Source organism: Dromaius novaehollandiae, chromosome W (assembly GCF_036370855.1).
Source record: "Dromaius novaehollandiae isolate bDroNov1 chromosome W, bDroNov1.hap1, whole genome shotgun sequence".
Taxonomy (NCBI): Eukaryota; Metazoa; Chordata; class Aves; order Casuariiformes; family Dromaiidae; genus Dromaius; species Dromaius novaehollandiae.
The window spans coordinates 12,346,471-12,360,133 of record NC_088130.1 but is presented as its reverse complement, the minus strand read 5'-3'; the positions used below and the strand labels follow the sequence as shown (position 1 = coordinate 12,360,133).

Below are 13,663 nucleotides of genomic sequence, written 5' to 3'. Positions count from 1 at the left end.
TGTGGGCCATTAAAGAAGTTGCTTTTCCTTTCTCAACTTGAAAACCAAGGGGAAAAGATAATAGGTTTGGTTAACAGAGCTGTTCAGATAATGGAGAATTTCGAAAGAAAGCTTTCATGGAGTCAGCGTGGGAGCTTGGTGCCTTAATCCAGCCCTTATTATAACCTGAGCTCCACATCTAGTTGGGGCTGGAATTTAGGATTGAGATGGAAGGGAAGCATTCTTTCCTTTTCTGGGACATTCCGCTTCAGCATAGCCTAGGACAGGAAGGGAAGACGAAAGGATGTTACTCCCCATGCCTTGTCATTTGAGTAGAGGGCACACTGCCAGCAATATCAAGAGATAATGCCTTTATTTTTGAACTTTCTACTAAGTAATGAGACCAGAGTAGAATACATGCAATTGCAAATTCAAGGGAGAAGACTAAATAGCACATAGTATTTAATAAGCAACAGATATTTATAGCAAGAAGTGAGCTTATAGAGCTCTCTTTGTACTCCTTAAAATGTTTGTTAGAGCATCATGCACAGAAAACATTTCTGCATAGATCTGGGCTTGGGGAATTGAAGGGACTGACAGTATTTAAAACAGACTTTATGCAGATCGACAAGTCATTTTGCAAACTGTGGGTGAAGGGAACACAAGTTCTGCTGTTCTAAGGGGAGCAAGGGGAGGCAATTACTCCAAACACCGAGAATTACAGGGAGGCAGACTGCTAGGCTGTGACAACCAGAGGGTTCTGGAGATGCCAGCAGAATCAAGGAGCCTGTGGAAAGCTCAGTCCACCTGGGACCTCAGCCTGGGTTCAAGCTACAGGACTATCTTCATTGGGCCTCTAAAGTCCCCTTAACTACTGTGTCTTAATCCTCCACCCAGTGTGTGCTCTAATAGGAGACTGTTGATGTCAAAAAAAAAAAAAAAAAAACCTAGCTGCTCCTTATATGTACTGTGCATTTAACATCGTATTTCAAAACTTATTAGCCAAGTAATAAGCTTCAGGAGCTCCAAAAAACCTGTAGCCATACATTGAAGGACCTGACTCCTTACACCATTGCAATAATTATATAGTGCTTCAGAAGACTTACCTTAGCATGCCACTGAATGAAACAGCAGGCTCAGAAAACTAGCAGGGTTTGGGTTCAGGTAAATGTAGCTAACTGCAAGGCTGTGCTTCCTGCATTGTTAGGCTGGAAATAAAAGATTCCTTCTTCTCTCCTCCCCACCCACTTTGCTTTCCTACTATTTTTTTTTTTATTTCTATATGGTTTTTGTCTTTCCTTGAACTGGATAGTAAATATCAGCAGTTGAGCAAGGACTTTTATTTTTGTAGTGTTTGGGGGAATTTTTTTTTTCTTGTAACACAGATGCTTGCAGAAGGAAATGGTGAATTTACAAGATCTGTCAAATTTTAATTGGAAAGCTGGCACCAGCACTGTCTATAATTTCTTCCATGTTGTGGACCCCGCATGCTGCAATTAGATGTCATTGCTGTACCCTTGGTTTCAATTTTCAGAGGAGAAGAGGGGAGGGATCTCTTTGTGAGCCCATATCTTCCTTTCCACAACTGCACTGCAAGCGTAATTCTAAGCCCTCGGGCAACAGACTCCATTGCCATGCTCAGGCAAGTAAGTGGCTTGATCCGTGAGGAAGGAATTTGCACCCAAAGTGAATGCCGCAAAACATGGGTGCAGATTTTGCAGTTAATAATCTTTTCCTAACAACTGGCATGATGCTCTCTAAAAACCTTTGTTTTATTTTATTGTTCTTTTTGTTGTGTGCCATTGAGTCTGGTTATATTTAACAAAAGAAGAACAAAAATCCAAACTCATGCTACTGGAGTAATTGATTATGCAAAAAGCGGATTTGAGCTTTGCAAGAAAGTAATGCAGGTTTCTGACAGTTCAAGCCCATCCTCACACAAGTAGCAGTGTTGGGAAAACAAGAGCAGCTACTGTGCGAATCATGTGCCTGACCTGAAACAACAGTAGAAAAGGTGTTAGCACCCAAATAGTTACAAAGCAAATAAAAAGGTTAATTATTGCCAGCTAATAGGAGGTGTTTGGGGTTGAAAATGTGCTTTTTTGCCCTCCATATTGTCTCAGTGGGCAGATGGCTGCTTACTTAAAAGAGCACAGATACCAACAGAAGACACTTAATGTATTCGCTATTTGATATTTAGTAGTTTTTAGGAGTTTAGTAGTTTTAAGCAGGAAAGGAAAAATACCATGTATTTCTCCTGCTTTGCAGGCATGAACAGCCCATCTTGGTCCTTCAGTCTTATTTACAATAATTTTAGAGCAAGAAAGATGACAAAGAAAGAAAGAACAAATGTGAGGTGGCAAACAAGAAATTCTGAGCATTTGAGAGGTTCATAAACAGACTATAGTAGGGGTGCTCAACTGCATATTACTAGGGTGTTGGCTTAAGTATTAAAGCAGGTTTCCTTGGAAGTGAAGGCTACTCACATACCATGAAATTGTGTGCACTGTTTTGTTCAGGTTTAGGGGGTGAGGCAACAGAGAAGTTTATAAAGAGACCATGGCAAGGGCTTTTATTCAAGGTACAGAATCCCATGAAGCACACACAGAGGATGGTTGATATCTGTCAAGCTAATACATGTATGTGTTGTTTAATATTTTGGCCACCTTCAGTATGTTACATACTTTTTGGTAAGGTAACTTAAATGATTGTTTGTTTCATGGAAGCCAATAGGTCATTCTGCCAATGCTCTGGAGAGAGAGCTGTGGTTCAAGTTGCTCAAGATAGTAGTGATGAGCTTCTTGTAATGACAATTGTAGCATTTACAGCAGGTATCGACTGGAAGACAGTGTCCCATGTGAAATGGATGAGAAGAGGAGTCACAAGGGAAGGCCCAGAAGAAACAAAGCAAATCATGCTACCTGGTAAGATTTCCAGTCCTTTTACTCAGGCCTGTACAACATAGTGGCCCACCTCTGGCTATGAAGCCATTTGCCTGGCTTTCTAGAAAAACAGTCTGTTTAGAGAGGAGCTAAAGAGTTACTGCAGTGGTGAAAAGTTCCTATATTTCAGCTGCTCCCCAAGAGGACCATAGAAATTTTAGCTCATGGATAAAAGTGGGATACTTAAACCTCCATGAAGAAACTCCATGGGCAAACAAACTTCACACTTACATTCGAGCAATTACCACAGAGCAGCAAACGCAGGAGGGCTTCTTATATGTTTGTTGGTTTGAGTACATGCTCCTCACAATGAAGCAGGAATTCCCAGCTGTTGCTTCACTTTGTGGTCTGTCCAAAGCATTGTGATGGAGCTAAGGCTCCACCCAGACTTTCAGACAGGATCCAGGCCTGGATCCCATGGCAGGCAGGGAGGGAGATAGATAGATAAGAAAAGAAATTGGTAGCAGTTGAGGAGTGAGGTCATGGTTAGTGAAATATGTAAAAGGACAGTGGGATATGGGAAAGGAAGCTAAAAGGAGGTCTACAAGCAGGCTATGCTCCAGAAGACCAAGATGAGGGTGCATGGTAGAAAGCAGAAGGTCAAGAATGGTAGTATGGAGCATGTAAAATGAAGATCAGGGGTAAGGGTAATGGTCTGAGGCAGAAGTGAAGGAATGCTGTATTTCCAGAATGCAGAGATGCTGGCTAAGGAAGGAGATAGTATTAGAGGCTAGAAGAGGTACACCTAGGCTTGAAAAAGATATCCCATTAACTATAGAGCAATGCAACAGCAAGCCTTTTACCATGCAGATGCAATGCTCTAAGAAAACTAAGGCCAGATGCCCACCTAATTGTGATCAGTGTTGGTAAATCGAAATCTTTGCTGGCTGCCCATTAATTAGAATTAATGCATCCCTGATGATTGGCTTCCAGTTTTTCCTCCTAGAAATCAAACACAGCTTGAGGGAGAAAAGTCCAGAACCTAAAACTCTTCAGTTAGTCTCTTCATGCCCCCATGGATCTGGACCAACATCCTTATATTTAAGGGGCATAGAAAGCACAACAATTTCATCTTTATTCACATAAATAATTGTCTTACTTTAATTAAATGGAAGAGAGAATGTAGGTAGGTGAAAGTAATTATTTGAAATTTGCTGGCACACAGAGGGTAAACAGCCAGCTGTCTGACTTCTCCCTTGGGAATCCTAAGGATTCCGATTACTGCACATGTTCATGCAGAGGAGAGACAGTAAATCCATTCTATGCTGATACTTAGCCTATCCAATTTGTTTCATAATGATCTATTATGTACCCAAAGGATAATAATAGAGATGTGTCTACAGAAATTTAATTTGAACATGCCAGCTCTATGTAGCCCTCTAGAAAGTCTATTAATTTTAGAATAAGGTCTGCTCCCTGTTTTGCTTTCACTAAATGAAGAATGCAAGTCTGGCATACTTCAGATCAAGCGCTATAACCTTAGCTCTGCCCAAAAACTGTCAGCCTTCTCCTCCATCCTTTACCAAACTCTCTTAAACCTCAGTACAGCCACACAAAATGTATGGAAGCAGTGGGCACTTCTGAACAGGCACATTTGCAATGATCCTAATTTGGTCTATGCTCTGTGATTGAAATATTTTGGTAGGGCTAAAGTGGATGAGTCAATGACGTCTTGAGTCAATGACACTTACAGAGCGGGGCTGGAGGGCACAGATTTTCTAACTTGGGGGAGAGGTACTTTTCTAATTTTTACCTTAAGTCTTTTCCAGTGATTATATATTCATATTTTATCATAGTGTGCTTGAATCACCTAGGTAACATTTGGGGCCTCATCCATAAGTTATAAGTTTATATAAAGGAAATACTAAACATCCACGGACGGATTAGCCAAGTATAAAACATATATGAGAGTTTGAGTTTCTAACGGGGCTTGAAGCAGGAGCTTTTCTTTGGCTATAGGTGAGAGTGGATCACAAAATACAAGATATTTGACATAGTATTTGTCATATTGTGGGATGCAAGAGAGAAGAGCATTTCTATTTCTGGAACGAAGCAAGATAATGAACATAAATTAGCCTGAAACTAAGGCTGGTGTTCTTTTAAATGTGGAACACTTTATCATTTCGCATATTGTGAGTTTAACTGTTAATATCCTTTCTTTCTGGTTGGTATTGCCCATCATACTTGTAGCTGGAATGGGTACAGGCTTCTCAGACCAATGGCGAAGGAGCTGAAAGGGACAGTATTTTTATTTGATGCTATCTGGGATTTCCTGTGACTCAGGTCTGTTATTGTAAGGCCATTTTTATGTGTGCAGAATATGTCCTGTTCAGAAAAGATATCTTAGGTAATCTTGAAATCAAAACAACCCAGAGAATCATCTAGGTCCACAGAAGCCAAGAAAGTCAGGTTTAGCTGATGGAAGAGGACCACTGGCATCCATGCAGACTGGATCACAGAGGCTAAACTCCCACTGTATAATTAAGGGGGTTAAGAAGCAGACTGACTCAGATATCCTACTGGAAATACTTGCACTGCATGTGCTTCTGAGGAATCTACCTGATGGAAAGTAATTCAGTACTCCAGTAGTGGTGCCTCCACCCACCTAAAAGTCAAATGTTAGGTTAATTTCATGCCTGGCTTGGTACGAAACCTAATACATTGTCATTATTATAAGACTTGATATGGATTCTGAAGGGTATTTAGACATTAACCGCTGCAGGGATTTTAACCACCTTAATAATTATGGTGATCTTATGCTGTAGGATGGACAGAAGGAGATACACTGTTTTAAATATCTTTGGGTCTTTAGTGGGAAGTCTTTCTTCGGGTGGAATGAATGGCATTTTGCATTTTTGGCAATTTTTGTAGGATTCGAACTATGAATCCAGGTGGGTCTTAAGGGAGAGAGAGAGAGACAACAAAGTCAGGGAGGTGATAGATGGGTAGGCAAACAGACATTTTCTTGGACACTGAAATATGGGTTGAAATCCTAGCTCCACCAAGGTCAATGGTAAAGCTGCAGATTTGATTCAGGCCAGATTTTCACCAAGCATCGTGTAAAAATAATGTCTCTTTAGTGAGGAGCATAGAACTGAATGACAAACCCTGCATTTGAGGCTGCAGTAGGACAGTAGAATAGGATGGGGACTTCACATGTCAATTGTCAGAGATACCAGACAGCCCAGCCCAGGACTGGTGGTGGGTGACCTGAGGAATTGCAGCTGCCAGGTCCAGCTTCCTATTCATGTTCATAAGAAGTCATTTGAAGCCTATATGTGCTAGCCAGAGGTTAAGCTCTGACATGGTTTGCTGCTCAGGTTTTCCTGAGGTACCTGTCAGCCTCTGCTTGATGTTCAGATATCATCAACTTTCAACTTGCTGGCCTAATTTAAATTTCTAAATTCAGATGGCAGAGAGGGAGCAATAATTGAGATCATATCCTGCCACCACCTCTTATAACAGAGTCGAGTGAGGTTAACCACAGATCCAGACTGCGTCTGGGGCATTGCACTTGTTTATTGCTCAGGACACAACAGGATCATTTACTTCTCCAATTCAAGGGAGTCATATGAGGTCAGTTACTGCCTTAAGGAATTATCCAGTGGCAATGTGAAATTAAATACTAATTTATGGCCCACATTTGGCTCAGGGGTCAGGAGTCCAAAGGTCAATTACTGCCCCAATTTGCTATTCAGGAAACATCTGCAAAAGTTACTTATTGAACTGAGTTTAGCTGAAATGAACCATCACTACCATCTTTAGAGTGATGATATTAAGTCCCACAGATCCATGTTCCTTCTCCCTGGATCATCTGACATCATCTATGGCCAGAGTTGGGTACTTGGAGGTCAATGCCTGCCCTAGTTTACAGCTCAAAGGTCAATGAAGCCCTAATTTGCTGTACAATGATGTCCTCCAAATGTTAGTTATTCCTGAGGAATATGTATATGGATCAAACAGGGACCACTGCTGCCCCATTTTCACACTTAGGAAGACTGCTGGGCCCACCTGCCCAAAATGTTATAAAGGTTCAATACCATTTAACCATTTCCTAAGACTGCTGGTCAGGTGCAACAGGCTGTCTAGCTGTGCTGCTCAGGAGCTGCCTGAGGTCAACTATTGAGCCAGACTTGGGTAGTTGAACCAGATGAAGTTAAGCAAATGAAAATTTTCATGCTTAAAGAGACATTTAGGTAAAATACTCCCTCAGTCTTCTGCTTAGGAGATCATTGGAGATCAAACACTGACAAAGTCTGTGATCTGAGGTTTTCTGAAGTAATATACTGGTACAGTTTTCTGCACAGCTACCATTAAAGGGCAGCCACTATATCTCTTTTCTATTTGGGATTAACTGAGATTAATTACTGCCACATCTGGAAACAGAGCAGTTAGCTGGGGTCCTGCACAACTGCACTGTCATGCACATGCAGTGTGGAAATGGAAAGACTACTTAATTTTCATATAAAGTTGTCACCTGAAATTGACTGCAGACTGCAGCCATCTCCCTCCTCTGCCCCCTCCTTTTACATACACTACACAGAGAAGCTCAAGAATTACATCAATTACTCAGCGGTTCTGTAAGTTTAAGAGCTGCCCATGTTTTGTTGATTGGAAACCATCTGAGGTCAACTGCTGCCCTCAGTTTGTTGCATTGTAGGCCTTTGCAGAAAACAACTGTCCTTGCTTGCCAATCGGGGGTCATCTGAAGTCAAACTTGGTTCCAGGTTACCCCCCCCCAAACCTTCCTCCTCTCCAGAGTTTCAGCTGCCTGGGGCCCAAGGAGCCCAGGTCCAGCTCTGATCTGGCCCGGCTGCATGAACTTGGTTTGGCCTGCTGAGGACCTAGGTAAGTTATGATAAAGAACTGCTGGGAAGACTGCGCTAAGCTAAGTAAAACTATGGAAAGGCAACCAGAATGATTAGACAGAGCATGCTCTTAGCAAGTTCCTGTGGGATAACAAACTGAAGTGAGCGGTTGATACGCTGGATGGTATATTTATGGTGCTGCTATTCAAGGGGTACAGACAGGTTTTTTTGGGGGGGGGGGGAACCAACAGGAACCTTATGAAGTTCAGCAAAAGCAAATGCAAAGTCTTGTACATGGGATGGACTAACTCCATGCAGCGGTACAGACTGGGAGCCACACGGATAACAAGCAGCTTTGCAGAAAAGGAAAACCTGAAGCAGAAGGAAACCTGATTTGCAGAAATTTGATGTTTTTAGTGGACAAAAAAGCTGAACATGAGTTAATAGAGGGGAACCTCCCCTCTCTTTGCTTTGGAGCTGCATTTAAGCTGAGGCCTTTACTCTTTGCCTGCGCCTGGACCATACCTGGCCTTCTTGTACCTCGCTGACCCTGGCCTGCGGACTTGACTTCAGGGCTTGACCTTGGACCTGCCTCATCACTATGGACTCACCTGGTGATCTGGGCTCTCAGCAGCTGGCCCCTGCTGCTCCCTGCCAGAAGACCACCCTGGGCTGTATTAGCAAAGGTGTAGCCAAAAGGCTGATGGCAATTACTCCTACCTTTTCCACACTTGTGACAATATATGTTAGATAGATTAGCTACAGGGAAATCATTGTTGTGTTGTTTTGTTTTCATTTCTTTTAACCATGAGCATGATCAGATCCTGGAACAGGTTGCCAGAAAAGTTGTGAAATCTTTTTCCTTGGAGAAATTTCAAATTTACTTGGGCAAGCACCTGAGCAACTTGATCTAATTGTATCTGCTGTGTGCAGGGAGTTGGACTAGATGACCTTCAAAGGACACTTGCAAATTAAACTAGTCTATGATTACATGATTTTTAGGTCAGTCCTGGGTCTCATTTGATATACAGAGGTCCTCCAAGGTCAACATGAGATCCTAGTACCTACATGGGATCATTTGAGGTCAACTCAGCTCTCATGTCCTGAGAGGGGCCATCTGGGGGTCAACCTCAGAGCCAATTAGCTATGCAAGGGGTCATATAAGGTCAACCAGAGTCCTTACTTCCTGCCAAGCAGGTCTTTTGAGGTCAAACTTAAATCCAGCTAATTTCACAGGGTAATCTGAGGTCTACCTTTAGGTCCAATAACTTGCCTTTGGGTCGTTTGAGGGGAAAATAGCCCTCATATGATGTCCAGGGGTCATTTAAGGGCAACTTGAAATGCAGTTAGTTGCCAGAGGTCATTTAAGATCAACAAAGTCCTTTTTTCGTGCCCAGGAGTCATCTGAGGTCAACATGAGATCCATCTAGTGGCTCAGAGGTCATTTCAGGACAAACGAGCCTGTTTTTGCTGTCTGGGGTTATTTGAGGTCAACATGAGAGCCAGTTACCTACCCAGGGGCATTTCAGGTCAACTGCAGCCCTCATTTCCTTCTCAGGGGTTGAGGTCAACTTGAGATCCAATTAGATGCCCAGTGGTCATTTGAGGTCAACACAGCTCTTGCTTGGTGCAAAGAGGTCATGTGAGGTAAATTCGGGAGCAAATTATTTGCACAGGGTCACTTGAGGTCAACCACAGCCCTTTTATCCCTACTTACAAGGGTCATTTGAGGTCAACTGGAGGACCAATTAACCTACCCAGGAGTCATTTGAGGTCAACATGGAATCAGGTTAGGTGCATGGGGACATTTGAGGTCAGCCTGGCTCTTGTTTGGTACCCAGAATCATCTGAAGTCAACTTGAGATGCACTTAACTGCACATGGGTCATCTAAGGTCAATACTGCTCTCATTTGGTGGAGAGGGGTCATTAAGGTCAAGTTGAAATCTAATTAAGCTGCCCAGGGTTCATTTGAGGTCAACTTGAGAGCCAGTTAGGGTTCATTTGAGATCAGTGCAGCCCTTGTTTGGTGCCCAGAGGTCTTTTAAGGTGAACCTGAGATCCAAATATTTGCTTTAGTGGTCATCTGAGGTCAACCTACCTCTGATTTGGTTCTTGGGAGGTCATTAGAGGTCAATCACAGTCCTTGTTTCTTGCCTGGGGCCATCTGAAGTTGACTTTTGATCCAGCTAGTTCCTGGGGGCATCTCACATCAACTGAGCTTTTGGCTGATGTCTGAGGTCATTTCAGGTCAACATGAGGTACAATTTCCTGATTCAGGGTTATTTGAAGTCAACCGTAAATTCAGTTATATGACTGGGGACCATTTGATGTCAACCTGGCTCTTGTTTGTTCTCCAAGGGTCAGCTGAGGTGAACATGAGATTCACTTATCTGCTTGGGGGTCATTTGAGGTCAGCGCTGGTCTCATTTTGTATCTGGGGGTCATCTGAGGTCAGCCTGAGAGCCAAATAGTTGCACAGAGTCATTTGAGGTCAACCACAGGCATTGTTTCCTACTCACAAAGGTCATTCAAGGTCAACTGGAGATCCAATTAACCTATCCAGGGTCTTTTGAGGTCAATATGGGGTCATTTGAGGTCAAACAGCTCTTGCTTGCTGCCTAGGGGTCATCTCAGGTCAACACTGCTCTCATTTGGAGGAGAGGGGTCATTTAAGGTCAAGTTGAGATCCAATTAAGTTGCCCAGGGGTCATTTGAGGTCAACCTCAATGCTAGTTAGAGTTCACTTGAGGTCAATGCAGCCCTTGTGTGGTGCCCAGAGGGCACTTAAGGTGAACCTGAGATCCAAATACTTGCCTTGGTGGTCATTTGAGGTCAACCTACCCCTCTTTTGGTGCTTAGGTTCATTAGAGGTCAACTGCAGCCCTTGTTTCCTGCCTGTGGTCATCTGAAGTCACCTTGAGATACAAACCATTACTTGGGGTCATCTGAGGTCACCCCAGCACTTGGTGTCTGGGGTCAGTTCAAATAAGCATGAGCTCCAATTACTGATGGGGAGCATTTGAGGTCAAAATGGCCCTCATTTGATCCTCTGGGGTCATCTGAGGTCAATGCTGTGTTCATTTGATGCTTGAGATCATTTAAGGTCAGCCTAACATCCAGTTGAGGTCAACCTGTCCCTTATTTTCATTCCGGAGGTTATTCTAGGTCAAACTCAGAGCCAATTAACCTTCCCAGGTGTCATTTGAGGTCAACCCTAATTCCAATTAGTTGCCCCAGCCACTCATTTAAGGTCAGCCTGGACCTTGTCTGGTGCCCAGGTTTATTTGAGGTTAATCCAGATGTCATTTCTTTCCCAGAGTCATGTGAGGTCTACCTTAAACCTAGTTAGCAGCGCAGGGGTCATCTGTGGCCAACTCCAACTCTCATTTGTTGCTCTGAGGTCATTTGAGATTACCTGGACCTCCTTTGCTCACCTTGGTCAGCTGCCATGGGGTCCCCTAAGGTTAGACCCCTCCCTTACTATTTGATGAAAGCAAATATTTGAGATCAGCCTTGGGCCTTTTTTCCCTTCATTACTATCTTGCAGTCTTATTCTGCCTCTCCATTCTGCTAAGGGTTCCTCATGGGTCAACCTCAGCCCTGCTGTGCTTCTCAGAGATCATAAGTGGTCATATTCAGCTCTTTTCCTGTGCACTATAGCTATTTAACCTCAACTGCTGGTCTAATTTGGTCAGGGTGCCACTTGAGTTCAAATCCTTCTCTAATTGGGTGCAGGCTGGGATCCTCCATAGTCATCTTCCACCTTTATTTTGTCCAATTGTCAACTGAGCTCAGTCAGATCCAACCCTTTCACTTTGCCCAGAGTTCAGGTCACTGGTCATCTCAGCTGAAATCCATACTTTTTATTGTGGAAGAGGTTATGCAAGGTTAGCTATTAATCCAGGCTGCTACACAGACATTATCTGAGATTGAATGTTCCTCTCATTTCCTGAATAGGATTTCAGAGACTGCAATACTCCAGAGAATGAAGCTGGGGCAAGGTTAAGTTCAGTGTTTATTTCATGGACCACATTTGTCCATGAGCAATCCCAATTTGCTGCTCAGACATTTTCAAAGGTCAAATAATACTTTGATTTCACAGTAGGGGTCAACTAAGGAGAAGTATCTCTCTTTTTCATGATCAGGTAAGGCACTCTCCTCTTGAATCTGGGCCACCTGGGATGCAGTGTTGAACCTGATTCCCACCTCATCACCACACCACAGAATCAACTCCTGAGAAGCTGCTGAGACACCCAATTCCTAAAAGTTCAAGGAAGGAAATCCTTAGTGAAAGTTGGGTACTCAGGTGGGTACCTCCACAGATGTGTCATAGACTTTATTTCTTCTGCAGTAATATTATGTTTTGTCACTTTTTTTTCTAATCACAAGCATCAAATACCTGTCCACTGGTAGTGTATGCTGCCTGAATTTTTTACAGTAAATCCCCCAGCATTAGTAGTGGAACAGCCTATCCCCTTTCAACTTGTTTCAATATTAGATCCCTGACACAAATGTCTTGGTCTACATGGTGCACACAAATGCTCTGCATTTTAGTAGAGCCTGCCTCACTATAGATCACAGGAGCAAGCTGAAGTTGGCAGTATCTCAGCAGGATGAGTTCAGTCAGGAACAGCAGCAGAAAGGCTCAGAAGTCAGAGACTCCTCTCTGCTCCTTACCCTCCTTTTCCTCCTCCTCCTCTTGCCAGTTGTGGGTATGTTGGACTGGCTGCACAATGTCAAAATCCAAGTCAAGTTCATTCAATGACAGCCTAAGAAATGGAAGGTTTTAGCCTTCTACCTAAATCCCTGACACACAGAGCACAGTCTATCTTTCTTTATGCAATAGTAACTTTTTTTCCCAGGATTTTGTGCTTTTTTTTTTGATTTTTTTCCCTTAATCTTTAGCATTTTATCACAACTAAACATCACAATCTAAATGAAACCAGTTTATTTTAAAACACTAGTTTATTTGCTCTGTCTCTGCAAATAGAACTGATGCCAGATAGGCAAATGAACAGAGCCTTGCAGCAGCTTATACGCTATTCAAATAAGAAATAGGAAAGTAGCTTTTGTTTGGTTTTAGCTTGAGGTTTTCCTTCTCCTGCAATAGTTACCATATATTAGGGAATCAAAGTGTGTTCCAGAATAATTCAAGATATAATGAGTACAGTAAAGAAAAGCTGAAAAGCAATAGCAGTTTTTGTAAGAGGTCTAGCAACAGGGAAAGCATTAACAACCCTGGGGTGCTCACAGTTCATGTGAAGGCCAGTGTCACTGCAGATGGGCTTTTCTATATTTCTAGGATCCCCTTGTCAATCAGAAAGTGAGATAACCATTGGCGTCAACATCCTAAGAATAGAGAATAGACGTAAAAAGTAGCTGATATAAAATAGTATCTTGAACAATGAAGTCAACAGAGTACCGTTAATCTCTACCAGTTCTTTGTTTACACCAGTGGCTGCATGGTCATTCCATAACACAGATGCAGAATTAGGGTAAAATTAATATTGTCATATTAAAGTGATATTTGTTTTTCTTAAGAGCCTGCAACGTAGATTTGGTCTATTAACTACCAAGTTTTCTAAGACTCGAATATGCATCTCAACTCAACTAAAAAAAAAATCCAAAGGTTACTGAACATCTAATAATTTAAGTTGTACTTAATAGGGAACATTATAAAGTATGTACTTTCTAGGGAAGAAATTTTTACTTATGGCACAAGTATGTGCCTGCTACAAGCCTACTGACTCAAGTATAGAAACTAATGTTATTATACTGTTAAAAAACAAGATTCAGGAGAGCTGAAAACCACATGATACATATAGAATTAATGTTTATTATCTTGAGATTAAAAAATCAAATAAATATAAATCTGCATTATTTTCTATATGTAACCTTCACCTGTTTTTCTTACAACTTGGAAACATACTGCT

General features: G+C 42.3%; 1 protein-coding gene across 1 annotated transcript in view; it reads right to left on the bottom strand.

Moving 5' to 3' along the window:
• Nucleotides 1-13,663, bottom strand: part of LOC135324166 (uncharacterized protein C9orf40 homolog) — a 206,908-nt gene that overhangs the window by 72,048 nt on the left and 121,197 nt on the right. The gene's annotated exons all lie outside the window — the stretch shown is intronic.